General features: G+C 44.0%; 1 protein-coding gene across 3 annotated transcripts in view; it reads left to right on the forward strand.

The window, feature by feature from the left end:
* Positions 1–26,986, forward strand: part of TSHZ2 (teashirt zinc finger homeobox 2) — a 512,491-nt gene that overhangs the window by 342,814 nt on the left and 142,691 nt on the right. The gene's annotated exons all lie outside the window — the stretch shown is intronic.

Here is a 26,986-nt window from a genome sequence, read left to right on the forward strand (position 1 = left end):
GAATCACTTGAATCTGAGAGGTGGAGGCTACAGTGAGCCAAGATCACACCACTGCACTCCAGCCTAGGCAAGACACTGGTGAAGGAAAGAAAGAAGGGAGGGAGGGAGGGAGGGGGGGGGAGGGAGGGAGGGAGGGAGGGAGGGAGGGAGAAATGTGGGGGAGGAAGAGAGGGAGGGAGGCATGGAAGGAGAGAGGGTGGGAGAGAGAATGAGAAAGAAAGAAAGAGAAAGAAAGAAAGAAAGAAAGAAAGAAAGAAAGAAAGAAAGAAAGAAAGAAAGAAAGAAAGAAAGAAAGAAAGAAAGAAGAAAGAAAGAGGAAAGAAAGAAAATGAAAGAAAGAAAAGAAAGAAAGAAAAAAGAAAGAAAGGAAAAGAAAAGAAAGAGAGAGATGCAGTTTCAGTTATCTATTGCTGCATAACAAATCAACCCCAAACCTAGCAGCTTAAAGCCACAGTGGTTTGTTATTTCTTTATTTCTTTGATTCTGTGAGTCAGGTTCTGAGACAGCTGTGCTTGGTGGGGCATGACCTGGAGAAGCTTCCTTGACTCATCCACCTGCAAATGGGCTGAACCGAGAGGTCAAAGAAGTCCTCAGCCACATGCCTGGTGCTCCATGCTCCTCCACCTGATTGCTCTCCTTCCAATCTTTTTATAAACAGCCTCATTTCATAATATAATCCTAGCTTTTATTTATTTATTTATTTATTTTTGAGATAAAGTCTCACTGTCTCCCAGGCTGGAGTCAGTGGCACGATCTCAGCTCCTTGCAACCTTCCCCTCCTGGGTTCAAGTGATTCTCCTGCCTCAGCTTCTCAAGTAGTAGGGATTACAGGCTCCAGCCACCACACCTGGCTAATTTTTGTAGTTTTAGTAGAGACAGGGTCTCACCATGTTGGCCAGGCTAGTCTCAACTCCTGACCTCAAGTGACCCTCCTGCCTCGGCCTCCCAAAGTCTTGGGATGACAGGCGTTAGCAACTGCGCCCCACCTACATCTAGCTTTTTTGCAACATCAAGGCGGGCTTCCCCACAGGAAAGCAAAAGCTGCTGAGCCTTTAAAGGATATGCCAAGAATTGACACACTATCACCTCTGCCACGTTTTCTTGGTCAAGTCACAACTCAGAGAGATCCAAATAAAGGAGACGCAACCCCACTTCTTGATGGGTGCAGTTAGTTCCACGCATGTGCAGGAGGAAGAGGAATTAGTGGCCACCATCTTTGGAAACCACTACACAGTTAAATAAATCTTCACACGATACTTTGGAAAACAAAGGTTTTCTTTCAACATCAAAAGTATTAATTGGTTTTGATGTGTGTGCCTAATCATTTTCTTAAGTAGTGTAGATTTGGTAAATAGCACTTTTCCTCTGGGAAAGGAATAAAAAGACAATCCACACTTTTAATTGGATCCTTCTCTTGAAGTGAATTCCAAGTCTGCATTTTCTCTTGTAAACACACAGCAAAGTTTCCACGTTTTGATCCTGTACTTGGTGAATCAAAGTGAAATCCTGGGAAAGGAAACATTACCTCTTTCTGAACTTTCTGTATAGGCGTGCTTGCCTTTGGTTGTTGTCAAAATTCTTTGAACGTGTTTGCCCAACAAACCAAATTAAGCAACTGCGATGTTCTATGTGCTCTCTTGTCAAGGGAAGATAGGTTCCTTTCTCCTTTAGGTTTTTGTGGATTTCCTTTTTTTTGTTTGCCCTGTTGTTCATTTGTTCAGTTATTTATGCAGATTGTCTCAGCATATTCTATGTGTCAGGTTTTTAAAACAGGCAGTGAACAAGACAGACATCATGCCTCTCTCATGGAGCTGATGTTCTAGCACAGAAAGCAGATGATAAGGAAATAACAAATCCATTATAATTGCAACGAATGCTACAAAGGAAAAGCGTAAAGGATAGAATTTAGATTGTAGGGACCTGCCTTGGGATGAGAAATACACAGAGACCTCCTAGAGGAAGTGATGTTTCAGCTGAGCTCCGGAGGTGGGTGGGTGTCCCATAGGTGAAAGGACCATCGAAAAAGTTGCTGAGGTGGAAGGCATTCCAAGAACACATGAAAAGACCCCTTGGAAGGAAATGGATGCTCGTGGGTTCAAGGAACAGAGACAATCCAGTAACAGAAGCAAGGATAAAGATGTGTGTGATATTTAACCTAAAATAGCTATTTAAAAGTTGTGAAAACTTAGGCATAATACTCAAAAACTCTGAGACTGGGCTAAGGGATAGAAAAGGAAATGGTGACTGTAACCCTCGGTCACCCCCACTCACAAAAAGGCACAAACGGGAATCTCACCCACCATCTGGCTAATTGTCATTGAGCTTGTAAGTGTATTGATAACCTCTCTTAAGTGCCAGGCATTGTATTACGTGCTGGGAGTACGAAGATGAATAATAACAATAGGTTCATAGAAAAGATGAATTGATTGAGTGAAAAAGATAGGACCCTCCAGGAGCCCTCGGTGTACTTCATAGGGAGTTGGCGCTGGAGGATGGAGGAATGGAGAAGGCCCTGAAATGCAGGCAGAGAAATGATGAAACAATTCGGCGGGGCGGGGGGTCAGTCAGGTTAGATTAAGATCTTCAGCAGACCTGAAGACTGATCAGGTTACTATGCCCTCTCTTCTATCGACATGCATTTCAAAATAGTATTTTTATTTTTAAAATGACAAAAAAAAGGCTGTGCACTAAAAATAAAATAACTTCTTTCTAGGTTTTTTCTTTTGAATATGTAATTTTGGGTAAGTTCATCAAACCTGAACTCGTTTTGTTATTTATTTACTTGTTTATGTAGAGATTTGGGGGCCTCGCCTTATCAATGAGCTAAGTACCTGTTTGCCCTAACTTTGGGGCCCTTAGCAAGGACTTCAGTGTAAGAAATGGCAGAGAAGGCAGATTAATTCTACTGGGGTGTTGAGGTGGGGTGGGAGAACAGGAAAACTTCATATAGGAGATGTTAATTAATCTTTACCTTAAAAAGTGATATGCTAGTTAGGAAAAAGATTCTAATTGCTGTTTTTTAAAGTCCCTAATATATCAGAAGCTCAAATAAGAGAATTTACTTCTCTCTCACCTAAACCATCCAAATACAACCAGTTCCATGACCAGTGTGGTGGATTCACAGTGTCCTGGTTTCTGCCTTCTTTGTTGTCATTGCTCTGCTGCCCTCAACACATGGCTTTCATTTCGTGGTCTAAAAACAGCTGCTCAGCTCCCACCATTGCATCTACATTCAGTCTGCAAAAAGGAGGGAAGGAGATAAAAGGAAAGCATGCTCTTTCCACAGTTGCCACCCGGTTTCGCTTACTTCTCATTGGCCAGACATAGTCACACGGTTATGCCTAGCTGCAAGAAGCGCTGGGTACTTTGGGCTTTAGCTGAGTGGTCATGTATAGTACCCATCCAAAACTCAAGAGGTTCAACCGCTAGAGGAAGAAGGGAAGAAGCAACGAGCAGCTGCTGCCCCAGATGGCAGGTGGGGAAGGCCAGGACCGGCAGCCAAAGACAGGAGTTTTTAAGGAGCTTATGAGAGTTGCCCATGAGGTTTTACAATGCCCACTTCACAGAAGTAGAACACAGAAACACAGAAAGGCTAATGTAGATAAAGTGGCATAACAAGGCTGATAGTGGAATTGCTCCCACCATAGAGCAGGCAATAAAGAATTCCATCAAATAATAAAGCCCAGAAAAAGCCCTTCTGATTTTCATTATCACCATGCACTAGTAACAGGTAATGATTGGTGACAATATCAGCAACCAAATACTCCTCCTCCCTGGGGCACACATTCTCAGTGCTCCCCACCCCCATGCCATGCCAACACAGGAGGGGCTGGCAGGGAAGCCCAAGGTACACTGAGCCTGAATAAGCAGTAGGGCAGGAGGAGGGCAGTGGGGCAGACTTCGTCTCTATCCACCCGACATATACAGATAAACACACACACATAGATACACATATACATGCATGCATACAAACACATGCATATGCACATATACACATGCACACACATATGCACATAGGAACATGTGCACACATGCACTCACATACATGTGTACACCCTTATACACACATACTTAGGCACATGTGAACACATACACATGCACACATATACATAACTACATATACACATGTACACACACATACATATACATGCACACAACACAATGTACACACACACACACTTCTCAATACGGGCTGACATCTTTGCCATCGATTAATAAGCCCTATTCCCTAAACCCAGTGGGTTCTGGTATTTAAGTTCCTAGAGTTAGATTTTGTTCAAATGCTGACTCTCTTTTTCTGTATCTGTGAGTTTGAACATGTCAATGAGTTTACAGTCTATTTAGACCAGTGCTTCTCAAACTTCAGTCAGCAGGAATCAGAATCACTGGCAGGCTTAACACACAGACTGTGGAACCCCATCCCCAGAGTTTCTGATTCAGTGCTTCTGGGGTGGTGCACAAGAATTCGAATTTCAAAAAAATTCCCAAGTGAGGTCGGTGCTTTTGGTCTGGAGACCACACTTTGAGAACCACTAGTCTAACAGCAGGGAAAGAGCTTTTACCTTTTGTGTCAGGGACTGCAAATGGTTATAACAGAACTTGACATCATGGAAAGCTATGGGAGTTTTAACTGATTTTGAAAACAGAAAATGCATACTAATAACATTACATTATCTACTGGCATACTTTTCACTTTTCTTTCACAAAGCCTAAGTATTATTAACGCTAATAATACCTAAGCCTTTTTCACCAGCTCCACTCAATTTTAAGCTCAACAAGACAGGAACTAGTAAACATCTGGAGTCAAATACACCACCTGTCCCATCATGATGGCCCAATGCATATTTGTTGAATGCATGAATTTATTGAGATCTTACGATGGGCGAGTTATTGTGCTGTACACTTTATGGGCATCATTTCCATTCATCCTCAAAATAACTATGAGTGGGTTCTGTCATTGGTCTCACTTTACAGATGGGGAAACAGAGACTCATGGAAGTTAAGCCAGGGGCCATTTATCAAGAGGTGGCCACACTAGGATCTCACCCTTACTTTGCGTGACCCCAAGGCCTGCTCTTAATCATGCTCTCTCGTGGGGTCAGCAGCCTGCAGGCCAAATCCTGCTTGCTGCCTTTTTTTGTTGAACTCATGAGTTCAGCATAGTTTTACTTTTAAAATGGTTGAATATTATAAAAAGAATCTGAATAAAAGAAAAAATCTCATGACATGTGAACATTGAAATTCGTATTTCCGTGCGGCTCAATAAAGTTTCATTGGAGCTAGCTATGCCCATTTGTTTACCAGTATTTACATAAGCATTACAGGGCTGAGCGCGGTGGCTCAAGTCTGTAATCCCAGCACTTTGGAAGGCCGAGGCAGGTGGATCACGAGGTCAAGAGATCAAGACCATCCTGTTCAACATGGTGAACCCTGTCTCTACTAAAAATACAAAAAAATTAGCTGGGCATGGTGGCGCGTGCCTGTAATCCAAGCTACTCAGGAGGCTGAGGCAGGAGAATTGCTTGAACCCAGGAGGTAGAGGTTGCGATGAGCCAAGATCACGCCATTGCACTCCAGCCTGGGTAACAAGAGCGAAACTCCGTCTCGAAAAAAAAAAAAAATTACAAAGGACTTTTTTCTAGGGTTTTTTTTTAATATGTAATTTTGGGTAAGTTCTTCAAAGCTGAACTCATTTTGTTATTTATTTACTTATTTATGTAAAGAGTTTGGGTGAATCATGCTCTCATTGCAGAATTGAGTGGTTGCTACAGCACCCGTGTCACCCACAAGGCTGAAACTATTTACTATCTGACACTTTAGGGAGAAAAGTTGCCAATCCCTGTTTTTTGGTGCATGTCATCCTTTTCATAAGGAGAAATTGCTCCAGGTAAAAGTCATCACAATAAATCGTTTCTTTTATTTTTTTTTTAATAACACCCTGTTTCAATGAGCTGCCTACTATCCCACCATTAATGCTTCAGTGTTTTGGCTTAATGCTGGCTTCAAGTAGTTCTTTTCAAGAAGCAAATACCTCTGAGAGCAGTAGCTCATTATTTAGCTAATAACAGTGTGAGAAAGCAGTGTGGTGTTAGCAAAAGGCAATGGTCCAAGGAAAAGTCCACCAATATTCCCAAATGCAGCAATGTCTAGTTTTCCAGTCTAATTTCCCAGAGTGAAAGAAACTCATGTAGTCCAGGCCAGGGTACCAAAAGGTTCTTGCCAGGCTGAACTCCCTGGTCTCAGGCAAGATATGCCAGGGACTTACTTATCCTATTTGCTGGATCCCGAAGAATCAAAGATAAGGATTAGAATGGTTGAGTTCACACAGAGAATTGTTGATTATGTTTTATCCTTTTAAATATGTGTAAGTCATAGAAAGCTCTGCCGTCAAAAATATTGATTGCATTGATCTCTGCCGACCACAGAAGCATGGGGCTCATGTGGGCTGCAGCGGAAAGGCTGTGAAATACTTAAAATAAAGACGTTATCTGATGGAAGATGCTTTCCTCCTCCTCTCCCCTGCCCCGGAAGCAAGTTTGAACTGAAAATGCACAAATGCCAGTCAGCAAAAGGAAAAAGTACTTTTGCATCTCCATTTGAACATTAGCATGCAGACCTCGAGTCCAGCAGCACATTCTAGGGCAGCAAGAATACAAATTTCTGCAGCATGCATGGATTTTACAAGAAGTGTGTCGGAGTGAATTGTATTACAAGGCCTGATGAGCAATGTTAGTTTTCTTACAGAGAGCAGCCCCTTTATCATTTGAAGGAAAAAAGACATTGCCGATCAAAAGCCCTCTTTTTGCATGTGCAGCCCCTGTTCTGGAGCGAAGTATTTATGCATCATTCCCTTACTCGGCTCATCAGCCCTCTGTTCTGCAAGGTGGAGCCCCTACTCTGGTCAGCCCCTCTGATGAACATTGGCAACAATGTCTACAGCCCTGAGAAGTATGTGGGGAAATATGGGCATCAGTTTGAAGGCTCGTTGGTGGCAAAGATTTTCATCTTGTTGGTCTTTCTCAGAGCACAGGGCCAGACATGTAGTAGGGGTTCACCCAGTGTGTGTTAAACAGTGGCTGGATGAATAGGCTGAATGTAATACAAGGAAGAGAAAATAAGCTGGGATCAGAAAATGAACAATTAACAGCCAGAGAGGTGGGGAAGCCTCCAGAAACCAGCTGAGATTTGATCTAGGCCTTGAAGGACACATAAAAGTTCAGGAGGTAGAGAGAGAACAGGGCACCTTAGAAGGATCCTTTTAGCAGGAGAGGGCAAAGGATGGGTCTTCCCAAGCCCTTTCTGGAAATAGGCACTTTATACATCAATACAACTAAGGCTCTCCATAAAACACACCCAGACCTTCCAGAATTCAACATGGAAATACTCCCCAACAGCATTCAGAATGCACCAGAGTTTCATCCTGCCGTCTTTTGCACGATTGCTCAGGACCTGGCAATTAAGACAGTTGTTTCATACTGTGTGATGGTGTGAAGAGGATCCAAGGAGTGCCAGCAGATCAGTCCCAAACTAGCTTAGGACAGGGCAAGCAGGTCCAGCACAAATGTTGCACAGAATTTGCCAGGTGGAGGGACAGAGGGGGATAGAAAAAGTCGGCATCACAGGCAGGAACATAATGTAGCTTCCCTGGGAGACGAAGAAATGGTTGCTAGGCTCAATTCTGCTCAGCCTTTACTAAGCCCCACCAGGGCTGGGCACCATGCTTGGCATAGGGCATAAAACAAGGAAGTCAGCATAGGGGGCAGCTTGGTACAGTTGGTGAGAACATAGGCTTTGGAGGTAAATATTCTGTATTAGTAAATTTTCATACTGCTATGAAGAAATACTCATGACTGGGTAATTTATAGAGAAAAAGAGGTTTAATGGACTTACAGTTCCACCTGGCTGGGAAGGTCTCACAATCATGGCAGAAGGCAAAGGAGGAGCAAAGGCACATCTTACATGATGGCAGGCAAGAGAATGGTGCAGGGAACTGCCCTTTATAGAGCCATCAGATCTCATGAGACTTATTCACTATCATGAGAATAGTATGGGAAAAACTCACCCCCATGATTCAATTACCTCCCACCAGATCCCTCCCATGACATGGTCCTTCTCATATAATTCAAGATGAGATTTGGGGGAGAATACGGCCAAACCATATCATATTAATTCCTTCATTCATTAACTCATTCCATTCAATTAATATTTATTGAGAACCTATTATGTTTTAGGCACTGAGCACAGTTGTAAAAAGGCCGAGTAAAAGCTACCCTTGTAGAATTTATGTTCCAGGAGAGAAATGCAATAAATAAAGATTAGTGCTTATTGAGTTCTTATTACAGGCCAGACATTATCTCCAACGCTTTGTATGTGCATTAAATATAACATTTAAAACTCACAAGAAACCCGTAAGTTACTATGACATTCCCATTTTACAGATGAGAAAACTGAATTTCAGAGAGTTTAGAACAGGGATACAAGCATTGGCCTTCAGAGTCTGGTCTTTGACCACTGGGTTGTCCCATCATAGGACAGAGAGTGATCAGGGTTTGGGAAAGGGACAGACATTTACTAATATGACCCAGGAAGCCCCCTCTGAGCAGTGACTTTTGGGCTGTACCCAGATTAGAAGGAACCCGCCATGACCACAGTTTCACGACAAGGCTGAGAGTGGAATGGAGCAAAGCAGAGGGGTCAGCTGCCTGGATCTCATGTGGGCTCTGTCACTTACTACTTCATGCACTTAAGCGACTTAACTTCTCGGAGTCTGTTCATGCGAAAAATGGGGACAAAATCTTTAAGGGAATGAATGCAATGTATTCACCTAAAGCCCAGAGAGGAGCAAGCACTCAACAAATGTGGCCATTATTCCTGTTAACAAGACAATTGCCTGCTCTCCAGAATGTCACAATTGAGAGAGAGACTGATTGTTACTCTATGGTGTGGCTAGATACCAAATGTCTGTCATTCCCCAGACTCATTGACATTCTGGGTGTGGCACACCTCTAGCGTTTGCTTTCCCTTCATCGAGAGAAAGCCCAACCACCCTTGCTGGACCATCAACCTACACCCCAATGGCCAAGAATCTTTCTGAGCCTATTCACTACCATCGTCATCACTGCCAACACCACTGCCATCATCATCACTGACAGTCATCATCTTCATTGTGAACCTTAGCAAAGCACTTACTATGTGCCACGCTTTGTCCTAAGAGCTCGATCCTTGTTCTCATTCACTCATCATGTGAATCTCATTCACTCAACCATAGGCTTCTAAGGTTGTTTTATTATTTTCCATGTTTTTCAGATGAGGAAACTGAGGCATAGAGATGTGGAGTAACTTACCCACAGTCACACAGTTAGGAGGTGCATCTGAACCCGGGCAGTCTGGAGCTGCTGGTCCTGCCTAGAAACAGGATTTTTGCTTCTGGGCAATATTTTCCTGCCACTATTTGCATCTATTTTTCTTGCCTCAATTCAGACTTTTTACTTAAATGAACACTTTGTAAAACTACATCCTAGAGGAAAACCAGCTCTATTTGTCATTAAAAGGGGATCACTATAACAATGAAAATGCAGTCACAAGAAAACTGTGGCATCAAAACCCTTGCTAGACGTGTTGCCAGTCGAAGGCTCAGAGCTCACAGCCAGCTTTTTCTTGGCAGAAAGGGGAGATAACAGGTGTTAGGGGGTGTTAAAAACACATCAGCACAAAGCTCACCCTTTGACTTCAACAGAAAAAATAAAAAAGAATTAAGAAGGAATTGTCCTACTCAACTACCTGTCTTCTTCCAGGGTTTCCTTCCACTTTGGGAGAGACTGAAGTAGAGGGGTCTGGGGCTATGTCAGGGGACATGTTTGTAACAGGCTGTGTGTGCTTAAGCAAGACCTTGTGCCTCCTCCCAGTGATGAAGACATCGTTCCAATTTAGGGTCATCATCACCAAGAAGCAATTGGCTGGCCAGTGTGCATGCATGATAAACTTTTCTCTAGACAAATTAGAAATATAAGTCCCAATAGAAATGCAATTTCCATGAAGATACGTTTAGTGAATTTAAGAGACTCTTTCTTGGTCTTAAATTCATCCAACATTATACATTCAACAATTTTTTTGGAATAACCACAATATACCATCACTCCAGTGGGCACCAGGTTTTCAATAGTGAGATTGTTCCTTCTTACTTTAGAAAAATGAAAATATCCTCCCTTGTTATTACACAATGCTGATAGTAATTCATCTTTCTTCTTTTGTGTGTCAGTCTATAGCAAAATTAAAGTTTGGTTCCTTATATAGTTTTCTTTCATTTTTTTTCTGGACATTCCACTGTTCTGTCTCTTATATCCCCAAATCAGAGAACTTCTGGACTAAGTGGGTCCCTCTGAGCTCAAGTATGTTGGCACCAATTTGTGTAATGCTTAATAGAAATTCCTAAGCCAGCAGTTACAAATTGAGTGAAGGTAGGTGGAGAGACCAAGCAAGTTGATGTCTGATGCCTCATCTAAAAGAGCATCTGCTTCTCACCTCTGGGGAACTGTTGGCATGGAACAATGTGGACCTGGTGATGCCTGATTTCATGTGGTCTCGAGAAGGTGCAAGCCTGATTTTCATCGGGAGTCCCTGTGAGCTGGATCTAGCAGATAAGCCACAAGAAGGCTGCCATCCCCCGCTTTTTCTCATTAACGAGCTTGCCTTAAGTCCTGTCACAGAGACAGGTGGTAAAAGGAGGGAGGGGGGATGTCATGGAGAGAGCTCAGACTTCGGGCGGTGGATCTCGGGCCCTGCCATTCATAACTGGGCGATCTGGGACGGAAAGGACAACCTCTCTGGGACTCTGTTTCCCTGTCTGTACATCAGAGATTTTTATTCTATTTTGCCAATGTTATTCGAGATCAGAAATAATGTCTAGTGTTACAAGGCAGAGGACAGTGATTTTATTTTGCAAGTAAAAGACTTTGAGTGGCCAGGTGTCTGTAATCCCAGCACTTTGGGAGGCCAAGGCAAGTGGATCACTTGAGGTCAGGAGTTCGAGACTAGCCTGGCCAATAGGGCCAAACTCCGTCTCTACTACAAACACAAAAATTAGCCAGTCATGGTGGCAGGTGCCTGGGAGAGGATTCTTTCCAGCTCTAAACTGTCAGCACTGAGAGTCCAGGTGTGTTCTCGGCACCCCAAGCCACTCCTTGGGGCTGAGGCACCCTCTGTGCTGCTGAGCCAGTGCTTGAGAGTCAGAGGCTGGCAAATACCTGCCACAACACACAGGGCTCCAGGTGACTCTTACAAAATGACCTTCCTTGGTGACATCAATTTGCTATCTTGGCTTGAGTCCCTGCCTTCTACTTTGTGAAGTCTGTAGAAAGTGCCCTGGGAATATTCGTTTGATGAATGAATGAATGATGTACTTAAAGTTTAAAGATTTAATGGAAAAAGAAATAGGTTAATAAATAAATAAATAAGTGAAAGGACTCAGTTTCAGTTTAAAGAATTCTTTCTTCCTATCAAAGCCACCCCATTTTCATTTCCTCTAAGGGCTTTTTTTTTTTTTTTTTTCTTTTTTGAGACAGAGTCTTGCTCTGTTGCCCAGGCTGGAGTGCAGTGGCACGATCTCGGCTCACTGCAACCTCCAACTCCTGGGTTCAAGCGATTCTCTTGCCTCAGCCTCCCAAGTAGGTGGGATTACAGGCACGTGCCACCACGCCTGGCTAATGTTTTTGTCTTTTTAGTAGAGACAGGGTTTTGCCATGTCAGCCAGGCTGGTCTCAAACTTCTAACTTCAGCTGATCTGCCCACCTCAGCCTCCCATAGTTCTGGGATTGCAGGCGTTATAGGCGTTAGCCACTGTGCCCAGCCTCCTCAGAGGGCTTTATTATATCCTGCTGATCACATCGTTTAAGACCAACTGACTTGGAGTAAATCCTGGGCTACAGGGGCAGAAGGGTGCAGCAGTCCTGGCTCTGACTTGTGGTCCCTCCTGACCCCTGTGTTCATCTGTACACAGAGCCACAGGGGAGCTTCCCAGTTTCTTTCACTAACATATGACAGACATCCCTCTGTCTGGGCTCCTGTCACCCCCTTCCACAGCAGACATTTTCTTTTAGCTCCAGCCTTTTTGAGAGAATGCTTCCACTCACAGAAATGGTTCCAGCAGTGGGATCCTCAGGCAGGGATATACAAGAAAGGTTTTTGTGTCTCTGAATCATCAGAAAGCAGGCAGCCACCTCCACTGGCCACAGCACTCATGGCCCAATGGCAGGTGGGTCCAGTACAGAAGCCCTAAGTAGGAAGAGGGAGAAGGAGGCAGTTTCCTTTTCTATTTTTTGTTTTTTGTTTCAGACAAAGTCTTACTCTGTCACCCAGGCTGGAGTGCAGTGTTGCCATATTGGCTCACTGCAAAAAGCCTCAGAATTTTGGGCTCAAGCAATCCACCCAGCTCAGCCTCCCAAGTAGCAGGGAACACAGGCATGCATCACTATGCCTGGCTAAGTTTTTGGTATTTTTTGCAGAGATGGGGTTTCACCATGTTGCCCAGGCTGGTCTGGAACTCCTGAGCTCAAGCGATCCACCCACCTCTGCCTCCCAAAGTGCTGGTCAGATTCCTTTTCATCCTCAAAGCCTCTGATCACATGTCACCTCCTCTGTGAAGCCTTTGCTGACCTTTCAGGCAGAGCTAGTAGCTCTTTCTCCTGTGATCCTGTGGCACTTTGCCCATCTGCTATGATTTTGATGCATGACAAAATGCATTTCCCCTACTGTTCTCCTTTGTTAGCTCAAGAGCACCCTGGATCAGGAACTATATGCCCATGGCTCAGGCCTGTGTCAGGACAGCCAGTTCTGTGCTCAACAAAATTGGCTACTTGTATTCGTAAACAATCAAATAGCCAAAGTAACAATAAATGGAGTGACAACAGTCAATGTGGGTCTAGCCACGGCAAAATGCATGAATCTGGCAGAATTCCTGAGGCCTAATTATCAGGGAAAAGACTTGGCAGCTGGCATGGAATAATCCAGAAGCAGTGTTTGGCCTTGGTTAAACTGCGTTATGAACACAGGAACTGTGAAACTGGAGATCCATGTTCTTCCACCGGAAGCATTTTATTTTTTCATGTTTTTCTTGGTTTTTAAATACTTAGCTTACTGTCATTTCCCTGAGTTGAGAGCTCCAGCAGTTCCTGACTTGTCTTGGAGCACTGCTCTACTCTGTGCAATTTCACCTGGACTCCGCACGTCTCCGAGGGGAGGACCTGATTTCACTAGGGTATTTTCATGACTTTCCCTGAAAATCTAGATCTGCAAAGTCATTGTCTTAATCATTAGTAAAGAGAAAGGTAGAGAGGCAGTGCTAGGTTGAGGGTTCTGGGGAGGAAGCTGTACATGTGGATGTTGAACCCAGCCTGGGAGAGCAGCTGGCCGTTGTTCATGGACACCACTGCCCTCCAGTGGAACACACGGCAGGTCAGCTCAGGGAGGGCCACTCCTCTCAGGTCAGGGCTTCAGTGATGGGCCAGGAGTGTCCACACCTGTGTTCCTGCCATGAGCTCTGCCTTCCAGAAGCTCTCCTTAAGGTCTACACATCGAATAACTGAGACAATTGGCTGCATGGTGGGGGGACTGCTTTGTTTGTTGTTTCTTTGTTTGTTTTTAGTTGTGTGACTTTTTTGTACCAGCAGAAATAGGAGAAAAAAAAGCAAATGAAGGCCCTCCCAGCAACCTGGGTATCTTGAAGGAAGTGTCTTATGCCTGCACCACCCCTGCCTCTTCTTTCTCATCTTTCTGCTTTGAGAACAGGAGAGAAAGGACAGTGCTGGACTAATGCATGGCTAATGGTGGAATTTTAAATATTAGAGGGACAATGACTTTTGTAGGATTTGTCCCCATCTCTTCACATCAGCAAACATTCCATGATTGCCTTTGATATATCTAAGCAAAGGAATTTGGAGAGCTAAGCAAAGGAAGACAAGACAGGGACTTCTATCCTGGTGGAGTTGCACTATTAACAGTTAAGCCATCTCAGGTTGTAGATAGTTAAGATCTCAGTATTTACAAACTTACCACTTGGAATTTAGTCTCTTCCTCAGCAATGCCCATGATAGAGATACAGTAACTTATCTTTTTGCTGTACATGAATTTGATTTGTGCTGCAATATTAATGGGAAGGGGTGATTCGATTGGTCACTAAGTGCCCTTAGAGACCCTCCCCGCCAGCATCCACCTCCCAATAAGTCTTTGCCTCCCTCCATGCCTCACTATGTGCATCGTATTGCTGATGATGTGATAGAACAACTGTTTGGTCATAGGGATGTGCTATCAAGTTGGAGGAGGAAATATTATTAGTAAGAGCTGGAATATCCTATTGTAGAAAGGTATTTGTAGGAAATGTGTGACTCTTGAAGAAAGTAAGAATTAGGAGAAACCCAGGAGCCTGTATCAGCAGGCCTCTCTTCACAATTTTAGTAATCCAGGAAGATCTTACGCTACCTGCCTTGCAAACTGGCGAAAGGTAGCAGGTCTACGATTATAATGATCAGAATTCTCTGAGATGAAAATTAGCTCCTGTGATATACAAGTTCAGATATCCTTGGAAAGATCAAAGGAGGAAATATTTGAAATAGAGCTTGTTCTGGAAATATTTGAAATTGAGAAGTTCATGGAAACCGTACGTGCAGCGGGATATGTATAAAGTCTGATGAGGACATAAATGAGAGTGCCGATGAGCCCACATTCTCCAACCACACCAGATACACCCCTGATAGTGAGACCATGCTTGACCACCTACATTTGTTCATTCTGTTGGGTAGAATTTATCAAACCAGAACACACAGGCCATGAGTTGTTCCTGCAATCAAGGAAGATCTCCTCATCATCTGGACACTGGCTGTGGGATGTCAAAGAATTCTCAGGCCCCTGAGTAACTAATGACGTAGAGCCATTAACTCTATTATCCATTTGAAATGACAAATGCATTGGTCCAAAACCTACAATGCTTCCTGGAAGACCCTCCAAGTGATATAACAAAGGTTATCTTCCAGAGATGTGATATTAGTCCTGTGGTTGCCTGTTTACTCCTTCATTGTTACAATAAATATTGACTGAGTGCTTGCTATGAGACAAGCACTGAACTAGGGCTGGGGAATCATCAGTGAACAGTCAGAGAAAGTCCTAGATTGCAAGAGCTTAGACTCTAGTTCGAGTAGAGAAAATAAACAAGACCACTTCAGGGTATGATAAGAGCTTTGAAGCCATTGAAACAGGCTAAGGAGTCTGGGTGGAAACTGATTTAAAGAAACTGGCCAAGGAAGTCCTGACCAATGTGAAACCCTTGTAGTGAGGAGTGGTCAGCCACAGGGAGAGCAGCAAGGGCTAACAGTCCATCGCAAGAGTGCACTTTGCATTTGAGGAACAGAAAGGTTTTGTGACTGCAGCCTTCTGAACTTGGAAGCAAGTGAGGGGTCAACCAGAGCTGGCCACGGTGGTAAAGATATGCAAAGTGAGGCCTTGGGAGGCATTTAAAGCAGGGGGCTGGGATGTGTGCTCGTTACATTCAGGGAAGATAAACCTGACGCTCACCCCTAGAGTCCAACACACTCTTCCATCATGATCAGTAGGAGGAAATGTGTGCCAAGATTGCTCAATGTCCAAGATTGCAGGTAACTCCCAGATGAAGATTTTAGCTTCACGTATGCTGCATTTTATTAAAAAATCCGCATAAACAGATAATCCACCTCTGTTTGTAAGTAGTTGGAATCTCAGTACAGACTTATCATTTGTAATTTGGGCTCCTTATTCCTGAGCTACTTACATCTCAGAGACGTAGTAACTTGTCCTCTCTGCAACGCTGATCAGAAGGAGTAATGTGAACTGTCCCGGACACCTGTGCATTAGCCAATGAATGATTGAATATTGATAAGCCTTTGACAATTTATTATTCTACATACAGAATCAATAGCAAAGCATTTTCTTTTTTAATTTAGTGAGGAATTAGCCTCTTTCTATTCTAATCATAAGAGCATTAAAAGTTATATGGTTCCTTTTTCCCACCGGTTGCCAGGAAGCTCATCTACAAAGTGAATGGTTAATCACAGTAACCATTCTAAGTTTTATTATTAAGATATTTGCCTTATCCTCCTTTTTTAGCTTTTTTTATTTATTTCCTTTATATGTCACCTTAAATCTTTTTGTAACTAGAGGTGCAATATCAATTTTTTAAATTGCATGTTTCAAGCAATAACCCTAGCCTACTTGACAGATACTTTAGAAATTTTATATCCACCAGTGGCAGGGTGTGAATAGTTAATTGAATCAGCAATTAAATATATCATTATATAAAATTTCTAGAAAATGTTAAGCTTTGGGACTTTGGCCAAGAATTTATCACCTAGGCAAGTATTTCTACTAGAAAATCAGGTTCTTCCATAAATTCAAGATCTGACTCTATTGCCATCGCAAGGGTTTCAGGCTTAATATAAACCAGGAATGTTTCTCATCACTTGAATGCATTTGCCAAAGAACTTCAACTTCTGTCTCCTTTCCTGTTGAACTTTAAAAACCGGAGAGGCAACTGTCTGTCGAGACTGTTTTGTCTAGAGCAGGGCTGGAGGCAGGAATCCAGCATTATAAGTTTCAGTTCTTGGTCCCCAACTCAAAGCTATGGGAAGCACCTTCATTGTACCTTGTTAATTGCAAAATTAACTTAAAAATAAAAGAGTCTGTCTTCTCTTTGCTTCCTATGAAGCAGGATGTACGGGGGCGGTGATTATACACAGACCCCAGGACTGTATTCTGTGATCTAGCATCGAAAACCATTTATGACTGGATTTAACTCCGGAAATCCCTGCTTGCGCCTTTCCTCTGATCATCCATATCAATTTCAGTCTCATGACTTCGGCATTTACTGGCACAGCTGACTGTAAACACACCGCAGCCATTAACCAGATAATCATCCACATGTGGAATTTGGCCATAAACGTGGGCCTTGCTTCTAGACTAATTATATGGATAATGGTTGTGGGGAAGAAAAGCAAGGAAAAATGTGAAATTCTAGAAGATATTCTAGATAGTTTTCTGTAACTTTTGTAAAAACCAAGAAATCAGCTAAAAATAGCAAGCACTTGATTTTTTAATAATATATCTAAGAGGTGTCCATTGAAGGAAAAGAGAGGGCAAAAGAGAAGGAGAGAGAGAGAGAAAGGGAGGGCAGAGCCAGACACATTAATGGGTCCCAAAATGTTAGTTTGTATCATTAACATTTTGGGATACATTAATGTTTACTACAAAAATTCTGGATCAGGATTGATAAACTGAAACCCCCAGTCCAAATCCAACCCACTGCCTATTTTGTAAGTAAAGTTTTATTGGAACACAGCCATGCCCATTTGTTTACACATTATCTATGGCTAATGTAATGATACAATGGCAGAGTTACAGAGACTATATGGTCTGCAAAGTCTAAAGTACTTCTTTATTATCTGGCCCCTTCCAGAATAAGTTTGCCAGCTCCTGATCCTGACTTTTTTGTCTCTACCTATTTATCTTTTACATAGTCTTTGCACATTTTTTTTTAATTTTTTGGTTTGAAAGAATTATAAATTCATAAGAAGTTGCAAGGAAATGTAAGACGAAGACCCGGGCACCCTTCCCAAAGCTTCCCCCAGTGCTTGCATAACTATAGGACAATATCAAAACCAAAGCTAGTTCAGATTTCACCAGTTCAGCTGCAATCATTTTGGGTGTTATGTAAGCTTTTTAAACATAAAAGGGATATGAAACGAAATGCCTTTAACGTTAGGAGTGTTAATAATGAGAAGTCCTCAACTGATGGACTAAGAGAAAGAAAAGTGAATAAGGTTAGTGGAGCCTGAGAATCTCCTAAGAGCCCAGTATGATCCAACAGTCCTAGGAAAACCAGACCTATTTCCTCTATACCAGTAGTCACTCCTAAGTCGTAACAGCCAGCACATTTGGGTGGAGATTGTATGTTTTATTTTCTCCTAAACTTACAATCCTCTCTACTTACTTTCTTCTGCATCATCCCCATCATCTTGACACTAAACGAAGAAACAGAAAGAAAGACAGAAAATGTGTGCATGAAATGTGACTAGGGAATCAAAGATGACAGAGCTTTGAAAAGGCCCAGAAGGTCTCAGCCCCTCCAAAGCAAGGGATTAACAAGAAAGGTGACGTTCAGTTTATTCAAATATGTTTATCTGACATCTGTCTGGATTTCATCTAAAGTGTGTAGGCTCCTTCTGGATCCTTCCCCACAAGGGCCTGGCCTCAGTATCATACACTTTGCGTGGGATGAAGTTCTCAAGCCTCAACAGCTAAGGAAAGCTGCCAGGATGTCTGCCAAACCGTGTAAGATGGAGAAACACCCCAGCTCTGAATTCAGCCTGCTGTGAATTCTGTTATAACCGATTGGTTATAATACATGGACAGAGTTACCAAGTGTCTACTTTTGGATATACTAATATTTGTTTGTGTTGAGTGAGGCTGGGCTAATGAGCCTAGGTTATAGGTGTTTGGGAGAAGTATGAATACAGTTGGTAGGGAATAGTGACAAAGCTTTTGTTCTGTTTTGTTTTTAACAAAGGCTATTTAAGAAGCTGGAATTATAAAGCGTTGTGGTCTGAGAAATTTAATAGGGCAGCTTGAACGGAAGATAGTAACTAACTGGGGAGAAGCCACAGAAGTGGCTTCTGAATCCTCTCCTGGACACTGGAGGCTTGTGCCAGAAAAGCAGAGAGAACTGAGGTGCTTGGTTCTTCTTCCAGGACCTGGTGGGAGCCAGGAGATGTGATGTGAGCTAGCACAGCTGGGCCAGGGGTAACCAGAATCCTGTTACCAGTGGCACTGCCAACCACTCATGATCTCTGAGGGGCAAGGGAAGAGGACCAACAGGAGAACCAGGCAGGAGTCAGAAGAAAGAGGAGCAGGAAGGAGCCAGGCATAGAGAATGGACAGCAGGTGTCAGACACTGATGTGTGTGGTAGAGGTGGTCACCGGGGATCAAGGGGAGTCAGTCTCTCAGCCAGATAATGAATATTCACTGAATTCCTGCTGCATTAGTCAGAGTCCCCTAAGGAGACAGATGGCAAATTCAAATTAGGAAGATGTGTAAGGGTTATGACAACCAGAATGTTTTTCTGGGTGGAGCTGGGGAATGCGAGAGGACCACAGGGACAGGGCAGGAAGCCATTCCTGGTGGCAGTAGAGCTCTTGACACCTCTGCACTCAATGGGTCAAGGGGAATGAATGATGTTCAGAATCTGAGAATAGAAAGTCATTTGGAGAGAAGGGACAGTGACACTCAGTCAGCCATTGGAACAAGCTTGGGACAAGTGTGCAGGGATGGAGCCAGGAGGACAGAGGCCCCATCGTCACTGCCCTCCTCTGGGCTCCCATTCACTGAACACATCCGAAGCCAGAGGGCAAGGAGGCCTCCTATGAAGAAGGCAGGGTGGGGCAAGGCAGATGAGCTGGAGGGCACCCCACTGAAGATTCTGGCACAGCTACCACTGGCCAGCCACCGTGCTGAGCATGGGACCCACCCTGCTGAAGCCTGAGGGTAAAAATAAATCATCGTGAATGAGCTGAAGCCATGAAGAGGCCCCAGTGCCCTGGAGTCACCTAACAAGGACAGCCTCTAGCCTAGTCCTGGGGGTCCAGAAAGATGCTTCTAAGCCTTGAGCATTTTGCTAAAATAAGAATGCATGGCCAGGCATGGTGGCTCATGCCTATAGTCCCAGCACTTTGGGAGGCGGAAGTGGGTAGATGACGAGGTCAAGAGATCGAGACCATCCTGGTCAACATGATGAAACCCCGTCTCTACTAAAAATACAAAAATTACCTGGGCATGGTGGCGCATGCCTGTAGTCCCAGCTACTCAGGAGGCTGAGGCAGGAGAATTGCTTGAACCCAGGAGGCGGAAGTTGCGGTGAGCCGAGATCGCGCCATTGCACTCCAGCCTGGGTAACAAGAATGAAACTCTGTCTCAAAAAAAAGAGAATGTATTAGCTAGGCAGAGAACAAAGACGAGCGTCAAAGGCAAAGACAGCAGCATGTTCAAATGTCCTGGGATGCAAACATCATGTTTCAGGTCGGAGGGGAAAGGGCAAGAAGAATGAAAAAGGTGATAGCAGAACAGAGGCTGGTCACACGAGGCCCTGTAGGCTTTTTAAGGAATTCACACATGATCCTGTGGGGGATAAGGAGAATTCAAAGTATTTTAAATGCAGAAGGGATCTTAAAGGGTTTGTGTGTGCATGTGCACACACATGCAGGCATGCATGTGTGTTTGGAGTGAGGCGTAAGGCTAAAAGCCAAGTGGAATGAAGAGGTGAAACTGGAGATGCCTAAGAAGCCTGAGTAGTGTGCTAAGCTAGTTCAGGCTGGATTAGGGAGTAGTTAGCTAGGGTACCAACTATTTCCTTTTCTTGTGTAGTTTGCACTGAGAGATCTTTAGCTGCAAGATGAAAAGGCACAGAGACCTGACGGCTATTTTCAAATCCTGGCAGATGCACTGTAAGAAAGGAGGACTCAATTTGTTTTGTGTGTCTAAGAAGCAACAGGCTGTTCCTTCAAGACCACTGGCATGCAAAACCTACTGCATCTGGTGCCGGCCTGGGCACTACCACATCTTTTACTCCTTCCAACAGGCCAAGATCCTTCCTTCTTTCAGCTCCTGCATTAACTACACTGGCGTGTGTGTGATTCTCTCTCCCAGGACTTCCTGGGGATGCCTCCTTCTCAGAACTCAGATCTCAGCTCCAAAGGTCTCTCCCTTCTCTATCCCATAAGCTCCATGAGAGCAAGCATGCCATGTGTCCTGCTCACTCTTATATTACCCTCAGTATCTAGAAAAGAGACGCTTATGTTGTGGATGTTCATTATTTTGTGGATTGAACAAAATTTTTTTAGAGTTTTGCAAAATCTGATGGAAGTACTTAGGAGGGACTAAGTGTCCTAATCTTAGAGGTAAAGAAGTAGAGACAAGTTAATTAGAGAGAGCATTGAGTTCTAAAAGAGGCTAGATTATGGATTGAAAACACAATTGTTGCCTTTGAAGAACAATTTTATCAAGCAGATTTTGAAGTGGGGAAATGGAAATGTCCTGGTTGAATGGGAGGTGGGAGGCCCAGAGCACTCCTCTAGGTTTCTCTGCCAAATATGGTTTGAAACTCTTGAGCTACATAGCTCTTATGTTTCCTTCCTAGCCAAGATGCAGTGACTTTATCTCTAGCATGGGCAGAAAGATGACTCTTGCATCTCCACTTGGGAATAGATAAAAGCCACCATCTCAATGGCCAGATCACTAGGAGAAAAATCTCTAGGCTAGAGACTTCAAAATGGCAGTCTACAGGATTAAGTCAGACCACAGATTGGACAATATTTGCAATGTTCTTGAATTTGGCCAACGTTCTTGGCCAAAATCTAATGACCACATCCAGATATTCCCACACACCAGAGCATCTGTTCATCCTGGGTTTGCCTTCCCTCATTCATCCATGTATTCATTCATTCATTCAGTGAAACGTGTTGATATAATGGAGAATAAAGCAGATATAAATGTTGTCCTAAGGAGTTTGCATTCTAAGGGTAAGACATGAATAAAAAATAAGTCATGGAATGCATCAGACAGTAAGCCCTGAGAAAAATAAAGAAAGGAAAAAACAACAGCTTGTGGGAGGGGATTAGGTGAGGTCAAGGGATACAGGGTTGGAGAGGGTCTCACTGTGAAAGGAGTCATCTGAGCTAAGACCTGAGGAGGTGAGTGTGAAAGCCATGCAGACACTGAGGAAGGAGCAGTCTAAGCAGGAGACCAGCCAGTGCCAAGGCCCTGAGGTGGGAGCACTCCTGGTATGTTGTGAATGGGGGATCGCTAAGGGGGGTCAGCATGGCTGAAGCAGGGTGGTGAAGGCAGGGGGCTGTGGTCAAAGGGAAAATGTGAGGAGTGAGGGGTCTGACTGAAAATTGCACTTCCAGTGTGTGGCCAAGGGGAGAAGCATTGATCTGGGGCCTTGTAGAGAGTGTAAAGAACTGGCATACTCCAAGTGAAATGGATTGTGAACAGAGGAATGACGTGGATTTACTATTTTTAAAGAATCCTGTGTTGAGAATAAACCATAAGTACAAGTAGATACCTAGAGACCAGTTAGGAGGCTATGGTAATAACCCAGGTGAGAGATGACTGTCTTCTTAGACCAGTGGTCCTCAAAGTGGGTGTTTTTTTTTCTTAGAGGTGTGGTTTCTCCACGTTGGTCAGGCTGGTCTCAAACTCCTGACCTCAGGTGATCCACCCACCTCAGCATCCCAAAGTGCTAGGATTATAGGCGTGAGCCACCGCGCTCTGCCAAGGTGGGGTTCTTAAGTAAGCAGCATCAGCATTGCCTGGAAAGTTTAATTGTTTTGTTTTGTTTTTTTGTTAATCAATGAGAGCTTCTTATGTTGCTCAGGTTGGCCTTGAACTCATAGCCTCGCCTCCTCAAGTGCCAGGACAACTGGCCCAAGCCAACACGGCTCCTGTGGAAAGTTTTCTTAAAGAAAACTTTTTTGTCTCACCAGAGGCCTACTAAACCAGAAACTCTGAGGATGGAGCCAGCAACCTGTGTTCAAATCAAGTCTTGAGCTGGTTCTGATACACAGTAAGATTTGAGATCCACCACTGCCTTGGACGAAGATGGTAGTCATGGAAGTGGTGAAAGAGCTTGGTTCTGGATGTTTTAAATATAGACTTGGACAACAGGGAAAGGCTAATAGAGTGGGTCCCTAAAGACAGGATCAGACGTCTCCAGTTTGCCCCTGGCCCCACTCAGTCCTTTATGTTCCTCCCTGGACCCTTTAGGCATTTGTCTTTGTCCTCTGCCCTAGACCTCTGGATGAAAACGGTAGAAAATGCAATGGGAATCCCAAACACTTCTATGCAAAAAATTGCCTTGGGTCATTTCCTTTTGCATGGAATAATCATCGCAATCATTCTCTTTTGCAAGTGTGAGAAGGGAAAAGTGAAATGTCTGTACTGAGGCTTTGGGGGAGGGGTGTTGAGGAAGGGAAGGAACCAATGAGCTCATGATTTCCTATTTCCAATCTGGCTCCCCTTTCCCAGAGGGAATACTCAGGACCTGCTGTTACTTCTCACAAGCATGAGAGAAAAATCACGTTCCAACCTCATCTGCCAGGCGGCAAAAGTCTTAGCTGCAAACTGCAGTTCCCAAATGCAACTCTTATTAACGTCGCTATCACATTCAGCCCAGACAGTGACCCATTCTGTCGCCTGAAAGAATCCGCAATTAACATGGGGAGTCTAATCAGGATATTAACGAGTTGGGTTTTGAATTCCTATAATATTTTCATCCGTTTTTTTAAAAAAACTCATTCAACCTACATTAAGCTTGGCAAGTGGATTCTGTGGGGTGAGAAGTGACAGGATTTGCGAAAGCTTTTATTTTCTCATCAGGTAAAATGCAAGCATATGGAATATTCACTTTGTTTTAAAAGAAACCTTCATTAAGAAATGAAAGGTTGAGCCTGTGACCACTTTGTTAGAGGATGACTGAGCTGCAGGAGAAAAGATGAGGGCATCAGGAAGAGAAAGTGCACTGCCAAGGAGGGCTGAGAATTTCCACCACTTCTCCCTTCCAGGGCTGGTTATTCCATAGCTTCATGCCCAGGGAAATTACACACGCAAATCAGACACTCCAAAATACACAGAAGATTAAATCAAGTCAATATTTGGTTTGTAGCTAGTATATTGTATTAAATCTAAGAAGCTGCGGATTACAGGATCTGTCATTATTTAGGACCCTTTCTATGAACAAAACAAAAAGGAAAATGCTCTGAATTCATTGTAAGATCTCATTGATTGGAAGATGCATTCTGATTTTAGTGATATTAAGATGTCTGGGGGTAGACAGTCCAAGCTGATGGGTAAGCGCAGTGAGGCCAACACACACCCATGTTCTTTCTACCTCTTTCTACTCCATCAGCCTTAGCTTCCATGTCTTGTCCTTGTGTCTGCAGCACGGTGGTAGATGCATCTTCATACCTCACCTGTACCATGCAAAAGGAGAGAGAGTGTAATCAGCCAGGACTGTATCAGAGAAGTCACAGAACCATTTGTAGATATCTCTCTCTCCTCTCTTTCTCTCTGTACATATGCACGTGTGTGTAATGTATTATAGATCTATGAATAGATCTGTGCATATACATATATGTATGTGTACATACACACATACATTCCATACTTGAGTAAATAAATACAAATGCATATACATATATACAGAAAGCAAGAGAGAGAATGAGGTTTACACAGTTGTGTGGCATGGCTGGGCAAGCCTGACACCTGCAGGGCTGGCCAGCAAGCTGGAAGCTCACAGGCAGGAGCTGAACTTGCAATCCAGAGGCAGAATGTCTTCCTCAGGAAAGCTCCCTTTGGGCCTTGAGATCTTCAACCGATTGAATGCACTCTGCTTGCATTGTTGAGGATAATCTCCTTTGCTTAAAGTCAATTGCTTATGGACTTTAATCACATCTAGAAAATACCTTCACAGCAACCCCTAGAGACTTACTGGTTGAATATTGAGGGACTATTGCCTTGCCATGTTGACTCATAAAACCAACCCTCACAAAAAGTGCCATGATTTTTTTAAAAGTCCCTCCTAACAAGGTTTTGCCTTTTTCATTAGGGAGGGACCCATTCCTTGTAAGTTTCATTGAACAGAACTATATCACATGACCACCCCGATTGCCATGGAGGCTGGAGCTGGGGTATGTAGTTTCTCAGCCACCGTAGGAGGGATGTACCCAGGGATGGCAGCTGTGAATGGATGCTGAGTGAGCCAACCCATAGGATCTTCCATGACCTATTTACGGAATGTCTAATGACTACAAGAGACTGAACAACCACGTGTGGCTCAGATTCGATTCTTGTTAATCATTACCAAAGATAATTAAATACCATTGACTCCCAATGTGAAAAACTCATTTCCCTTCCATGCATGGCAGCTGAAACTGCTTTTCGATGTAGAGTAGGGCTATAAAATGCCTTTTAAAGTGTTTAGGCTAAAATGGAAACCCTCTTCAAGAAAAATATTTAGGAAGCGCCTTGGTAGTAGTTGTACGCTGAAGCAGACATTGGGAAACTGTCATGTGAGTCGCTTAGGCATGAATCACTGATGACACTGGTTTTTCAGTGCTTCCCCTAGCTAAAGCACAGGCTCAATGCTATGTTATCCACGTCCCTGGCCAGGCAGCATGAGGTGTGGTCGTGAGAAAGTTAAAAAACCTCTCTGACCCTCCATTTCCTCACCTGCAGAGCAGGGACATGCCATAATGTGGCCACGAGGTCAAACGCAGTCCTGCTAACTCCTGCAAGGTGCCTGGCCTGTCGTGGGCATTCTTCAGCCGTGAAGTTATTGTTACTGTTTCATTCATAATTTATCTGAGCAAAGAGAATGTCTTCATAATTCGTTCCACATAAATTGAAGGGTTTTATTATAAAAAGAGCGATGGGCCTGGGTTGGAGGAGGACTTAACCCTACCGAGCCATAATGTTCTCCATCTAAGGTGGGATGGTGAGAACAATGGAAACATTGGTGAGACCCATTCACCTCTTCAAGGAGGGTCTCCTGTGATGACTGGCTGGGTCCTCCCTACCAGAAAAAGTAACACAATTAGTATTCTGTCTTCCAAAAGGAGTCATTCAGGCACTTCATGGTTAAATAACTTGTCCCAGGTCAAACAAGTAGTAACTGCCCATACTAACTTGAAATCAACAAGGTGACTTTGCCTCCTAGGGGCCAGCTGACAATGCCTGGAGACATACATGGTTGTCATGACTTGGAGTGTGGTGGGGGGGACTGGCATCTGGCAGATAGACCCCAGGGATGCTGCATAACGTCCTACAGAGCATGGGACAGCCCACCCCCCACAAGAAAGGAGCACCCAGCTCCAAATGTCGGGAGTACTGAGGGCGAGCAGCCCTGCTCCAGAGTCCCTGCAAGCCTGGACTCACAGGTTTTCATGAGGGTCAGATGAGGCCAGCATTCTACAAACATCAGGCAGGAGCCAGGCATGCATAGGCAGTGATCAGAAGCACTGAGGAAGCCTTCTTAGCAAAGTACAGACGTGTTGGCCAATGCGTAAACTTATGGAAGTGGGTTCCAAGTCTCTCTCTCTGAATCATTGGCAAGTAGCAATAGAAGACAAAGAACTAAGCGCAGTGTAGTCACCAAACTAGCTGTGTCCCACCTCTAAGTTAAATACTCAGTCCATAAGCTCAGGTGCAGAGGAAATGTAACGTTCTCTTATTTTTCTTCAACTGAACTTCTATTTCCAATCCCTATTCTTCATGGCAGATACTTCATCTTAGTCAATTCAGGACTCCTTCCAAGACATACAGCGAATACTGGGGCAGGCCCTATGCAGGGCGTGGTGGGCATATTCAGGCCAGGGAAAGAAGGTTCATTTACCAAGGTGGCTCTAGAGGCCTGAGTTGTCCCCAGCCTTAAGCTCTCACAGCGTTTTCTGGTTGCCAAGGGCCAGGGCATCACTGGCTGTTCCTGAGCCACTCTGAACACTGAAAGGCCTCATCACGTGTATTCTGCCGTCAGACTTGCGAGACAGCTATGTCCTTCTCACACTGGGGCACGTGGGAGCTCTGTAAGGCGGCCACAGCCAGCCATATGATTTTCAGGGCCCAGCGTAAAATGAACATTCAGGGTCCCCTGTTCAAATATTAATAGGAATTTCAAGGTGGCAAATTGCATGAGGCCAAGCACAGAGCCCTGTGCAACTGCATGAGTCAAATGCCCGTGAAGCTGGCCCTGGAATGGCCCTCAGGCCCATCTGGTGAGATGCTCCTCTTGGCCACTGTGCTGTCAATCCTCCCTTCCTGCACTGGAGCCTGGGGAAGCCGGGGGACTCGCTGCTCTCCTGGGCACTGCTAGGGGAAAGGATGCAGGTTTTTGCTACTCCTAAATCCATGCAAAACTATCAG

This window comes from Callithrix jacchus, chromosome 5 (genome assembly GCF_049354715.1).
Source record: "Callithrix jacchus isolate 240 chromosome 5, calJac240_pri, whole genome shotgun sequence".
In the NCBI taxonomy this organism is placed as follows: Eukaryota; Metazoa; Chordata; class Mammalia; order Primates; family Cebidae; genus Callithrix; species Callithrix jacchus.